At 43.3% G+C, this 15093-nt stretch overlaps 1 pseudogene across 1 annotated transcript in view; it reads right to left on the bottom strand.

The window, feature by feature from the left end:
• Nucleotides 1-15093, bottom strand: part of LOC311228415 (dihydroxyacetone phosphate acyltransferase-like) — a 67561-nt pseudogene that overhangs the window by 42841 nt on the left and 9627 nt on the right. The window contains exons 6-9 of the transcript in view: nt 14534-14609; nt 6018-6169; nt 2551-2681; nt 714-953 (exon numbers count right to left, since the gene is read on the bottom strand). The product of the transcript in view is annotated as a dihydroxyacetone phosphate acyltransferase-like (transcript). The remainder of the gene's footprint in view (nt 1-713; nt 954-2550; nt 2682-6017; nt 6170-14533; nt 14610-15093) is intronic.

Below are 15093 nucleotides of genomic sequence, written 5' to 3'. Positions count from 1 at the left end.
CTTATGAAGGTAAGCGGATGGGGGTGTGGTCAGATGAATGCTGGCATGTAAAGGTACATGGTGGAATTTTTTATTCAGTGTATATACGCTGAAGCGAGATATATGCAACTAGGTGCTGAGCAAGCCATAACGAAACAGAACCTTCTGTAGTGTGGTAGTGAAAGGGTTTATCACGCAGTGAGCAGTCATGTGCTCAAGCCTTGAGTGGCTGCTTATAGGCCTGGTCAATTCAGTATGATGAAGGAGCAAGGCGGGATGTGTAATAATTTGATCAAATTAATCGATTTACGTACTTATTCGGCCTTCTCAAACGGCTTCGTATTGTAAATTCGTTGTAGGATTTATGTAGGATTTACGAACTCGAAAAGGCAGGCGTAAGTCGGACAGACCGGTGTGCGCCCGTGTTTTCAACATCTTTCTCTGGGACAAGTCATTGGGGATTGCCGATGCTACAGCCATCCGTGGAATTAAATAATTATAATGATAATAAATACAACAATATTTGTATCATTAACAATTACGTTTAGCATTTATAGTCCTGACTCGTCTGTCCATCCATCCATCCATCCATCCATCCACCCAATCATCCATCTATCCATCTGTCTGTTCATCCATCTGTCTGTTCATCCATCTGTCTGTCTGTTCATCCATCCATCCATCTATCTGTCTGTTCATCCATCCATCCCTCCATGTCTTCCTCCCCATCTCCCCACCAGGCCAGTTGAGATGAGCTCCGAAGCCCAGTGCCAGCTCCCGGAGCCAGAGGGTCTTCTGGGTGAGCTGGTCCCAGTCCAGGCCCTCCTCTCCCGGGCGGTGGAGGGGTCCTGGAGCACCAGGCAGGCCATAAGGGACCAGGGACTGAGGACAGAGCTCTTCTCCTGGATACACACCACCAGGTGGGCCAGCCAGTTCACACACGCCTGGGTCTGTGCACTGGGCTTCTGGGAAGGTCTCTGCGGTGGTGACGGAGGAGAGAGGAGGGAGGAGGAGGGAGAGAGGAGGGAGGAGGAGGGAGGGAGGAAGGAGAGAGGAGGAGGAGGAGGGAGAAGGGAGAGAGTGGCCAGCAGGGGGCAGAGAGAGAGAGGAAGGTCAGAGACAGGAGAACAATAATCTGAAACACGGTTCCGAGGGAAGCAACAGTTGTGATTGGGGATCGATTGAAATAGGGTTTGAGAGGTCAATTGACAAATAAAAGACAAGTACTTGTGCCCCAAAGATAAGGATAGGGTGGGACAGGCCAGCATTGAACTGTGGGTCGCAGTGGCCGAGAAAGTTAAGGCCACTATCTAGCAGCGGAGCGGGGTTGGGGTGTTGGTCCTGGGGGGTCCGTGGATCCTGGGGTGGGAGTGGGGGAGGAAATGTCTTTTGTGGTGTCTGTAATAGTATAAGTAGATTTTTTTATGTTCTGTATTTATTATTTTTATTATTGCTAATGTCATTATTGTTATTATTATTGTTGTGGTATTGTGAGGTCTTGTTATTATTATTATTATTATTACTGTATTGTGTTTGTCTTGTTTTATGTATAAAACGAAAAAGAAATAAAAATATTTGATCAAACATTTATAAATAAGGATAGGGATGAGCACTCGGTGAAGAAACCAGAACCCATTGTCCACGGAGAGTCTGTATGCCTATAAACAGTATATAATAATAATAATAATAATAATAATAATAATAATAATAATAATAATAATAATAATAATAATAATAATAATAATAATAATATAATAATAATAATAATAAAATAATTATTATTATTATTATTATTATTATTAAAATAATAATAATAATAATAATAATTAATAATAATAATAATAATAATAATAATAATAATAATAATAATAATAATAATAATAATAATAATAATAATAATAATAATATTTGATTTGTAGGGCGCTACATTGTAAAAGAACATAAAAGCTAGCAAGAGAGTAAAAAAAAGAAAGAATATAAAATAACTAAGCAAAGACTAAAACTAGCAAGGAGTAAAAAGAACACTAAAACTAGTAAAAGAGTAAAAAACATCAAATAAGAAAAACTGGTTAAAGAACATAGAATGTGTGGAGCTAAAACTAGATAAAAATCAACAAAAGGCTCTATAAAAAGATGGGTTTTGAGGCCCTTTGGTGCTCTCAGGTGGTCAGGGAGAGTGTTCCACAGACTGGGAGCAGATGAGCAGAAAGCCTGATCTCCCTTTGGTGCAGAGTCTGGTCCCTGGGCGCTGTTGAGCTACAACCTAAGCATGTAGAACATGGCCATAACAGCATGTCCAACTTCTACATTAGCTTGGATCATAACTTCCACATTAGCTTGGATCATAACTTCTACATTAGCTTGGATCATAACTTCTACATTAGCTTGGATCATCTGAGGTGTTCTCGTGTGCAGGACACTCTGCCAACAACGATGCAGCAGAGCTCTCGAGACACAGAACATGTCGGGACGTAGGTTTTATGTCCCATTATCAATTGTCCTCCTCACAACAGAACGATAGGATTCAGACCAATAATTGGCAAAATGCTCCTTTAAGAATATGACTTGTGTTACCTGGGGATGAGGTTGTACTGGCTGCGGTCGACCCTCCCCTGAGAGAGCTGTCTGACGGACAGAGGATGGCCAATGATCACGTGCATACTGCCATAGTCCTCCATCAGCACACTGCTAGCCTTCAGTAGACCCTGCAGAGAGAGAGGGGGGGGGGGAGAGAGGGAGAGGGAGAGAGAGGGGGGGGGAGAGAGGGGGGGGGGGAGAGATAGGGGGGAGAGAGAGAGGGGGGGAGAGAGAGGAGAGGGGGAGAGAGGGGGGGGAGAGAGAGGGGGGGGGGAGAGGGTGAGATAGGGGGGGAGAGAGAGAGGGGGGGAGAGAGAGAGGGGGGGAGAGAGAGGGAGGGGGGAGAGGGAGAGGGAGAGAGAGAGAGAGAGAGAGAGAGAGAGAGGGGGGAGAGAGAGAGAGAGAGGGGGGGAGAGAGAGATAGAGAGGGGGAGGGGAGGGATAGAGAGATAGAGAGGGGGAGGGGAGAGAGAGGGGGGAGGGGAGAGAGATAGAGAGGGAGGGGGGAGAGAGATAGAGAGGGGAGGGAGAGAGAGGGGGGAGGGGAGGGAGGGGGAGAGAGAGAGAGAGAGAGAGAGAGAGAGAGAGAGAGAGAGAGAGAGAGAGAGAGAGAGAGAGAGAGAGAGAGAGAGAGAGAGAGAGAGAGAGAGGGAGGGGAGAGAGGGAGAGGGAGAGGGAGAGAGAGAGCGAGAGAGAGAGAGAGAGAGAGAGAGGGGGGGGAGGGGGGAGGGAGAGAGAAAGAGAGGGTGAGAGAGGGAGAGAGAGAGAGGTGTTCTGTATAATGGTGTTCCTTCCTATACTAATAAATACTCTAGTAGTGTTTAATTATTTAGATTGTAAGAGGTTTTACATTGTAAAGGGTTGATGTGTACTGCTCTAAAGCAGCTATGGGTTGTCGGAACACTAAACTAGTAGCATTTTGGAAAAGAGTATTCTCGTCTCTTAACTTAAATTACTATAAGACGTAGGTTAACTTAAGTCCAGTATGTAAAAAAAACTAGGGCTGTCAGTTTATCGCATTAATTAATTACACAGCAAATTATTGCGTTATGAAAATTAACTCAAAATGTATTACAAAAAAATTATTGTTTTAAATTTTTTTATAATTATCTTTTTTTATCTCATTCATTCCATAAGAACGTAGAATACACATTTACAGACTTTTTTTTAATATGGTCATTTGCATGTTCTTGGTGCATCTGTCGGGCCTCGCTGTCCGCTCTACCCCATATCTCGGTATGGCTTAAGAGCGGGATGCGATGCAAGTACGCTATATAACGACAGGTTATGTATATAACCTAGTTATATGAGTACTGGCTAAGCGTCCCGCTCTTAGCGTGCCCTGAGTTCCCTTGGGAAACTTTTCTTTGGAAACGATTTTTTTCCGAGTAAGAGTGAGTGGTGGCCATGCCCAGTACTAGTAGCACACCACTAGGGGCGGGGCCTGGCAGGTGAGGGGGTGGATTTGTTTTTTTCATTGATGGAGTACAATAGGTACATGAGATGAGGTATATCTCGGTATGGCTTAAGAGCGGGACGCTTAGCCAGTACTCATATAACTATCGTCGTTAACCCTTTCACTGCACACTACAGAAGGTTAACCCTTTCACTACCACACTACAGATGGTTAACCCTTTCACAACCACACTACAGCAGGTTAACCCTTTCAGTACCACACTACAGACGGTTAACCCTTTCACTGCCACACGACAAAGGGTTAACCCTTTCACAACCACACTACAGAATGTTAACCTTTCACTATCACACTACAGACGGTAGTGAAAGGGTTAATGCGTATTGTCAGTCAAAACAGTCAGTTTACCATTAGTAATAATTACATTACCTCCACTCTGTCTACAACAGGTCTCTCCGCTCATGGAACAGCACGTCCGTATCAATAGTATGTGAACGCTATGCAAAGTGTGCAACAACATGTTGTTGGCACAAATTGGAAATGTGCAAACACAAACTGCTGTTATTATCTTTTAGATAACACTAAGCTAACAAACATTTTGCGGCGGTAACCTTAAGTTTACTATCCATGCTCCACAGCTTCCATCGTCCAGCTTTCTGCAACCAGCACTTTTGGTAAAAAAAATATATATATATATAATAATAATAATAATAATACAAATAAATAAATAGAGCACCCTCAAAAATGACTCAGTTGAAATGGCGAGTACGCAAGTAATCGATTAGGGGTGTAAAAAGTACCCAGAAATTATACTTACGTGAAAGTATGGGTACCGTCTCAAAATCGTACTCAAGTAAAAGTCAAGTAAAAGTCAGAGTATCTGGCTAAAAACACACTTGCGTAAAAGTAAAAAGTTTCTACTTTTAAATGTACTTAAGTACTAAAAAATAAAAGTAAAAAACTTTTTTTCTGACTGTCTATTCTCCTGATAGCAGCTGTTTAATCAAAGATCCCCGCTTCCTAGTCTTGCACAGGGACCAATCAGCACGGGTATGGGCGGGTTAATTTTCCATTCATGGGGATTTGATTGGCTGTTTTTAAATAAAGTGCGGCCACAGGATTAATAACGTTAACGTTAGTTCGGTCAGAGAAACAAATTATATATACTAATTAAAATGGTTGGACCTGCGATATTTGTATTTTGTACTTTGTAGGTCTGCATTTAAAATGTAAGGAGTAAAAAGTATGTTTTTTCTTCTCTGAAATGTAATTGAGTAAAAGTACAAGTATACAAACCTAATAATACTTGAGTAAAGTACAAATCCCCAAAAACAGTACTTAAGTATTGTAACGAAGTACAATTACTCAAGTACTTTACACCCCTGTCTGTATACTACTATGAAGGCCTGCGCTGAGGGGTGTGTCTGGGTCGTACTATGAAGGCCTGCGCTGAGGGGTGTGTCTGGGTCGTACTATGAAGGCCTGCGCTGAGGGGTGTGTCTGGGTCGTACTATGAAGGCCTGCGCTGAGGGGTGTGTCTGGGTCGTACTATGAAGGCCTGAGCTGAGGGGTGTGTCTGGGTCGTACTATGAAGGCCTGAGCTGAGGGGTGTGTCTGGGTCGTACTATGAAGGCCTGAGCTGAGGGGTGTGTCTGGGTCGTACTATGAAGGCCTGCGCTGAGGGGTGTGTCTGGGTCGTACTATGAAGGCCTGCGCTGAGGGGTGTGTCTGGGTCGTACTATGAAGGCCTGCGCTGAGGGGTGTGTCTGGGTCGTACTATGAAGGCCTGCGCTGAGGGGTGTGTCTGGGTCGTACTATGAAGGCCTGCGCTGAGGGGTGTGTCTGGGTCGTACTATGAAGGCCTGAGCTGAGGGGTGTGTCTGGGTCGTACTATGAAGGCCTGCGCTGAGGGGTGTGTCTGGGTCGTACTATGAAGGCCTGCGCTGAGGGGTGTGTCTGGGTCGTACTATGAAGGCCTGCGCTGAGGGGTGTGTCTGGGTCGTACTATGAAGGCCTGAGCTGAGGGGTGTGTCTGGGTCGTCACGGTTACCGCAGTGGTCTCCTTGGGCTTGGGGCCGCCCAGGAGCTCGTGGGCCAGCAGTGACTCCTCCAGCACTCTGTCATAGCTGATCGTCATGGGAACCAGAGTGATGTCATACACCTCCCCTTTGAAGAAGGGCTCGAGCACCATGTGCATCATACCTGCAGATACACACACACACACACACACACACACACACACACACACACACACACACACACAGAAGATGACATACACACACATGCACGAACACAAAAAACATCAATACAAGTCCAGTACAGGGGCGGCTGGGTGGCGCAGCGGACTAAGGGCTCGTCACCAACGCGAGAGAAACTGGTATCGAATCCGGCTGTCAGCGTTGCCTCCGGCTTGGCCGGCCGTCATACTAGCTCAATTGGCAGAGTCAGCGGGAGGGAAGCCGATGGGTGGTAATCTGGTCGTTGTAAACAGCGACTCCTACAGGTCGGTCGGGGCGCCTGCACAGCGAGGGAGGGAGATGGTGAGGGTAGTGTGAGCCTCCCACACGTTACACCTCAACAATGAGAGTCCGCGCTGGCAGGTGAAAAGAGGCTGCTGGCTGTCTCCTATGTGACGGAGGAAGCATCTGATATACTTCAGGGATCCCTAGACCGACCAGTGGGGGGCACATGCGCGCAACGACCAGGAAGGGGAGGGGGGAATTGGCATAACGACTAAATTGGGATGGGTGAAAAACACAGAAAAACAGGAGGAGAAAAAATATATATATAAGTCCAGTATACACATGCACACACACACACACACACACAAAACATCAATATAAGTCCAGTACACACACACACACACACACACACACACACACACACACACACACACACACACACACACACACACACACACATACAAAACATCAATATAAGTCCAGTACACACATACACACACACACACACACACACACACACACACACACACACACACACACACACACACACACACACAAAACATCAATATAAGTCCAGTACCAGTGTTGGGCAAGTTACTTTTAAAAAGTAACTAGTTACAGTTACTAGTTACTTCTTCCAAAAAGTAACCAAATTACTTACTCAGTTACAAATTCTAAAAGTAACTAGTTACTTCAGAAAGTAACTATTGCGTTACTTTCAAGTAATTTTTTTACATAAACATACACAAATCTAAACTATTTTAATGTTGCTGTGGGACAAAGTGAGACTAGCCTCCAATCAAATGCCATGTATATGTAGATATTATAATTACTATGTTTATATAGTGGATCATACAAACACAATAGATGTTTTGGAACTTTTGATATGTATTGCCTCTTTGGGGCAACATTAAATTATGCTTGTTAAGCACTATACCAAAAATAAATAACAAATATATACTGATTGATTGAACATTTTAATTAACAGATTGCAGAATGGGTACAGTACAGTACAGCTCAATACACACAATTGTTAACACATTCCCGCCCAACAACGTATATATCCGTGTTTCGAATCCATGCTTAACACTTTACATTTACATTTACATTTAGTCATTTAGCTGACGCTTTTATCCAAAGCGACTTACAAGTTCTGTACGACAAGACAGCAAGAAGGGTACAACTCTATCAGCTGAGTAACAATGCTCATCAAGTGTTGCGTGTTACAGTGTAGGTTAGTTTATTAGGACAAGTGCATGACAGTAAGGTTAGTCAGGGTTAGATTTTTTTTTTTTTTTTTTTTTTATCATTTCAGATAATGGTTGAAGAAGTGAGTCTTTAACTTTAATCGCCGAAGACGCTGGACAGCGTCTTTGATATCAATATTTCAAAAATCTGTGATAGAAATCATATTTCTCCCCCGGAGACATTATATGTACTGGTGAGCCCCTCTCAACTCTCCAACGGTTCAAGAGCACCATCTGGTGGCCGATCGGCCGATCGCCCAAACAGGAAGTGATGCGGATGAAGTGGTGTTCACCCATATTTCGTCCGGGCACTCGCTATCGTTAGCAGGACTCCATCTTGACACACTGGATGTCGATCGGTTGCAAATAACTCGATAAACAACATGATTTGGACGTATATACTATTATACAACCTGAAAATGGATCGGGTATTTCTACATCCCATAATAGGAATATTTCAGTTCCACGCTCATCGTCCCAACAGCGCGAGGAAGATACGGTAAGATCCAGCGTTATTTTTCAACGTGTTCTTTACTAACTGCTCTAATGATCATATCACCCACACTAGATGAATGATATAACGTTGCCCACGGAATTATAAACGACCCCCCGCCCATCCGGTCAACATCAGATCATACTTAGTAACTCCTAGAAGCACGTCCAGTTGAATTTTTTTTTATCTCGCACAGATTCCTATCAAACTGTATTTGATCATCAATATAATGCATTTGGGGCTATAAATCAAGTTCTGGAGAAAGCTGCAGAAAACGGTAAAACATACTTATACTTTAGACCGTATTTTAGTATGAATATGTGAATGAAAAAGTATAACGTTGCTACACCCTGAACAATAGATATAGGACGTTGAATGGGCCATAGTAATGTCAATTTAGCAATACAATTTAAAAAGTTATAGCCCTGCAAAGAAGGGGAACTTCTCCATGTTAAATAGGGCTGGCGAGGGATGGTAAATTATGAATTTAACCCCGGCGATCAAAGTGTTAAAGGACCGACCACGGATATCTCCGTGGCAAGGTTGTTTTGGCTTTTATTCCATTTTAATAATCTATTCAAGGTCGCAGAGCGGCACTGCAGATGTACCCTACTCTTTGAATTCGACAAAGTGCATTACCGGCCAGATCCTCTTAGGGGCGCTATCTCGATAATGCAGTGTTCCCTGTGGCAGAAGTTGTCTTTTTTTCTGGATTTTCAATGTAGTTTTCTACTCACCTGAAGCGATGTCTATAGCCTGTTGCACGGAATACGTTTTGGATCGTGGATTTCACTATGCAGTAAGGGGATATATCATCAGCCAATGGACATATCGATCTACCAGATGGCGATCGATAACTGGGAAATGGTCTGGGGGATCCAACCGGCTCATGGTAAGATCTTTTTCACGTAAATTACATGCTGATCAGGGCTTGTTATGATACTCAACCAGGCGATCAGCGTATGTGGCTACTGAGACGAACACGGTTATTGGTAATCAATAATCAGAAACGACGTCCCCCGCCCCCCCCCCCCCCCCCCCCTTCATGCATTCATGCTTGAGGATCGTACCGATCATATGCAGTTTGAGTTTTAACTGTAGCTTCTGTATAACGGAAATGCCATTGGATATAACGTTAGTAGCTATTAGCCCTTTATCCAGCCTTCCAGGAAATATACTAGACCAAATCCTGTATAACGCTTATATTCAAGACGCTATAAAATGAGAACGTATTGATGAAAAAATTATTTCTTTAAGCCATTTTGAAGGGACAGTTTATGGTCTCAATTGACAATGAGAATGGACAGATAGCAATACTATAAAGTATAGATTTAACTCTACAAACAGCCCCACGGACTGTGCAAGTCTGTTTACATTATGCTGGCCGTCTACAGTGATTTTAGACGCATCCAAATGGCCGCCAATGTGTTAAGGGGATGCAGACCAGAGAAAGACTTTCGTCTTGTTTACATCAGGGTCCCCCATTTTCAATTCATGACATTTATGACATACACAACATACAGATATAAGAATCTAATCTAATCATCTAAACTAATCTAATCATGACATTTAAGACATGCATGACATACAGATATATATATCTCTGAGCACCTGAAGACTGTGCTATTAAACCAGGAAGTGCAGCACTACTGTATGTTGATAAGGCTGTCAGCAGTAGAGCCTCCACTACTGTAGTGCCCTGCGCTGCAACACAACAAACACAAGAGTGAACAAAAAACGCTCATGGACCCGCGGTCTGTCGTTGACTGCTCGCTTGTGTTGTTCGTTGGATTCGTTTTGGATTATTTGGGCTCGCCAAACCAACTATCAAAACGTACACGGACCCGCGGTCTGTCGTTGACTGAGTCGCTCGCTTGTGTTGTCGCTGTGTATCAGACTCTGGATGCTTTCGAACACCCGCCCACCTCTACCTCTGATTGGCTTACCATGACATTTTACTCAACCTCAGCCAATCGTCAGCATGTACTGTATGCGCTTGTCTCGCGCGCTGCCCACTAACCAAGGAAGGAAAAAAAGTATTGCCTCTCGGCGCAGAGATCTGTCTGATGAAAAAAAACAGCTTCAATCATAGTAACGCGCAGATTTTTTTGGGAATAGCGGTAACAGCGTTATTAAGATTGGAAGAGTAATCCGTTAGATTACTTGTTACTGAAAAATAACGCCGTTATTCCCATCACTGTCCAGTACACACATGCACACACAGACACGACCATCAACACAAGTCCTATGCACACACGCAGAAATACACACATGGATACAAGTCCTGTGTACACAGACACATAATACACATTATCGTTAGCCTCATACGATAATTGCCTAAGTAATAATTTTTTGGAAAAGAAGAAAAAACACATTTTCCAGCAAATGTGTAAGAGTTTTTTTATTTATATTTTGAAAATAAGTTCCACAAGGTCTATCAACAAGTTTGCAAAAATACATACATACATGTCATACACTAGGCACTAGGCAGTTATTTTACTTGCCTAAGTCATGCGATCGCCGTCCGTGTACGTAACGTTAAAATGCACAAGTCACACGAGTGAGTTAGGCAGATGGGGATTTTTGAACGTAACAAGTGTTCTGATTGGCTGAGGACATGCAGTGTGAGGAGAGTACAGTTAGGCAGAAATCTCAATTTGGCCAAAAAATTACTTAGGCAATTATCATATGAGGCTAACGTTATGTAACAATGTACAGTAAGGCTGAGACCACTTATCGATTTATCACTTATAGATTTCTTTGCATGTGTAAAAAAGAATTCAATATGCAGTGCACTCCTGCATCACATCCAGAGACCAGACTGTAACATTCAATAAGCAGTGCACTCCTCCATCACATCCAGAGACCAGACTGTAACATTCAATATGCAGTGCACTCCTGCATTACATCCAGAGACCAGACTGTAACATTCAATATGCAGTGCACTCCTGCATTACATCCAGAGACCAGACTGTAACATTCAATAAGCAGTGCACTCCTGCATCACATCTAGAGACCAGACTGTAACATTCAATAAGCAGTGCACTCCTCCATCACATCCAGAGACCAGACTGTAACATTCAATATGCAGTGCACTCCTGCATTACATCCAGAGACCAGACTGTAACATTCAATAAGCAGTGCACTCCTGCATCACATCCAGAGACCAGACTGTAACATTCAATAAGCAGTGCACTCCTGCATCACATCCAGAGACCAGACTGTAACATTCAATAAGCAGTGCACTCCTGCATCACATCCAGAGACCAGACTGTAACATTCAATAAGCAGTGCACTCCTGCATCACATCTAGAGACCAGACTGTAACATTCAATAAGCAGTGCACTCCTGCATCACATCTAGAGACCAGACTGTAACATTCAATAAGCAGTGCACTCCTGCATCACATCCAGAGACCAGACTGTAACATTCAATAAGCAGTGCACTCCTGCATCACATCCAGAGACCAGACTGTAACATTCAATAAGCAGTGCACTCCTGCATCACATCCAGAGACCAGACTGTAACATTCAATAAGCAGTGCACTCCTGCATCACATCCAGAGACCAGACTGTAACATTCAATAAGCAGTGCACTCCTGCATCACATCCAGAGACCAGACTGTAACATTCAATAAGCAGTGCACTCCTGCATCACATCCAGAGACCAGACTGTAACATTCAATAAGCAGTGCACTCCTGCATCACATCCAGAGACCAGACTGTAACATTCAATATGCAGTGCACTCCTGCATCACATCCAGAGACCAGACTGTAACATTCAATAAGCAGTGCACTCCTGCATCACATCCAGAGACCAGACTGTAACATTCAATATGCAGTGCACTCCTGCATCACATCCAGAGACCAGACTGTAACATTCAATAAGCAGTGCACTCCTGCATCACATCCAGAGACCAGACTGTAACATTCAATAAGCAGTGCACTCCTGCATCACATCCAGAGACCAGACTGTAACATTCAATAAGCAGTGCACTCCTGCATCACATCCAGAGACCAGACTGTAACATTCAATAAGCAGTGCACTCCTGCATTACATCCAGAGACCAGACTGTAACATTCAATAAGCAGTGCACTCCTGCATCACATCCAGAGACCAGACTGTAACATTCAATAAGCAGTGCACTCCTGCATCACATCCAGAGACCAGACTGTAACATTCAATATGCAGTGCACTCCTGCATCACATCTAGAGACCAGACTGTAACATTCAATAAGCAGTGCACTCCTGCATCACATCCAGAGACCAGACTGTAACATTCAATAAGCAGTGCACTCCTGCATCACATCCAGAGACCAGACTGTAACATTCAATAAGCAGTGCACTCCTGCATCACATCCAGAGACCAGACTGTAACATTCAATAAGCAGTGCACTCCTGCATCACATCCAGAGACCAGACTGTAACATTCAATAAGCAGTGCACTCCTGCATCACATCCAGAGACCAGACTGTAACATTCAATAAGCAGTGCACTCCTGCATCACATCCAGAGACCAGACTGTAACATTCAATAAGCAGTGCACTCCTGCATCACATCCAGAGACCAGACTGTAACATTCAATATGCAGTGCACTCCTGCATCACATCCAGAGACCAGACTGTAACATTCAATAAGCAGTGCACTCCTGCATCACATCCAGAGACCAGACTGTAACATTCAATAAGCAGTGCACTCCTGCATCACATCCAGAGACCAGACTGTAACATTCAATAAGCAGTGCACTCCTGCATCACATCCAGAGACCAGACTGTAACATTCAATAAGCAGTGCACTCCTGCATCACATCCAGAGACCAGACTGTAACATTCAATAAGCAGTGCACTCCTGCATTACATCCAGAGACCAGACTGTAACATTCAATAAGCAGTGCACTCCTGCATCACATCCAGAGACCAGACTGTAACATTCAATAAGCAGTGCACTCCTGCATCACATCCAGAGACCAGACTGTAACATTCAATATGCAGTGCACTCCTGCATCACATCTAGAGACCAGACTGTAACATTCAATAAGCAGTGCACTCCTGCATCACATCCAGAGACCAGACTGTAACATTCAATAAGCAGTGCACTCCTGCATCACATCCAGAGACCAGACTGTAACATTCAATAAGCAGTGCACTCCTGCATCACATCCAGAGACCAGACTGTAACATTCAATAAGCAGTGCACTCCTGCATCACATCCAGAGACCAGACTGTAACATTCAATAAGCAGTGCACTCCTGCATCACATCCAGAGACCAGACTGTAACATTCAATATGCAGTGCACTCCTGCATCACATCCAGAGACCAGACTGTAACATTCAATAAGCAGTGCACTCCTGCATCACATCCAGAGACCAGACTGTAACATTCAATATGCAGTGCACTCCTGCATCACATCCAGAGACCAGACTGTAACATTCAATAAGCAGTGCACTCCTGCATCACATCCAGAGACCAGACTGTAACATTCAATAAGCAGTGCACTCCTGCATCACATCCAGAGACCAGACTGTAACATTCAATAAGCAGTGCACTCCTGCATCACATCCAGAGACCAGACTGTAACATTCAATAAGCAGTGCACTCCTGCATTACATCCAGAGACCAGACTGTAACATTCAATAAGCAGTGCACTCCTGCATCACATCCAGAGACCAGACTGTAACATTCAATAAGCAGTGCACTCCTGCATCACATCCAGAGACCAGACTGTAACATTCAATATGCAGTGCACTCCTGCATCACATCTAGAGACCAGACTGTAACATTCAATAAGCAGTGCACTCCTGCATCACATCCAGAGACCAGACTGTAACATTCAATAAGCAGTGCACTCCTGCATCACATCCAGAGACCAGACTGTAACATTCAATAAGCAGTGCACTCCTGCATCACATCCAGAGACCAGACTGTAACATTCAATAAGCAGTGCACTCCTGCATCACATCCAGAGACCAGACTGTAACATTCAATAAGCAGTGCACTCCTGCATCACATCCAGAGACCAGACTGTAACATTCAATAAGCAGTGCACTCCTGCATCACATCCAGAGACCAGACTGTAACATGAGAAGGATCACTGTGGTGGTTTTGAACGGGGAAATCTGTAACACTAAAGATGGCGGCAACGACAAAGAATTGCTGCAAAATAAACATACATTTGTTGTTTAAATAATGATAAAAAAAACATGTAATAATTAAAAAAGAAATATATATATTAAAAAAATACTAATACAAATATTGATATTTATCGAGAATTTTGTCCCGATTTATCCATTCTTCCAAATGGAATATCATCTCAGCCTTAATGTACAGTATGTACATGATGCAACACACACAGCTGGAGGCTCACCTAGCTTGGGTGTCAGAGACTTCAGTGTGCGACTCCTCAGACCCTCGACATAGAACTCCACAGGAGCGTATCCTCTCTGCAGGAGCGGGACAGAGCAGTTAGCTGAAGTCTGGGTCTATAGTCAGCAGTCTAGTATCTATAGTCTTATTTCTATAGTCAGCTGTCTAGTATCTATATAGAATAGAATAGAATAGAATAGAATAGAATAGAATAGAATAGAATAGAATAGAATAGAATAGAAATACTTTTATTATCCCGTGGGAAATTTGACACTGCAAATCGCTCAACATTTAAACATTTAGACAGGACAGGTCACAAATTAGAATAATAACACAAATCAAATCAAGTTGCCTAGGATAAGAGTGTAGAGTAAAATAGAATAAAATGAAATGAAATAAAATATAAAATATACAGAAATAAATACAGTAAGAATATACTGAGCATGGGGGAAGCAGTGTAAACAATTTGGTCAATATAATTATAATTTAAATCTAACTAAATGAAATATATATTCCAGTATTCACAGTGTCACAAGGTGCAGTATGCTTCAGGTAGTGTAT

This window comes from Notolepis coatsorum, assembly GCF_963971535.1.
Source record: "Notolepis coatsorum genome assembly, chromosome: 5".
NCBI classification, from domain to species: Eukaryota; Metazoa; Chordata; class Actinopteri; order Aulopiformes; family Paralepididae; genus Notolepis; species Notolepis coatsorum.
This window is presented reverse-complemented; position numbering and strand designations above follow the sequence as displayed.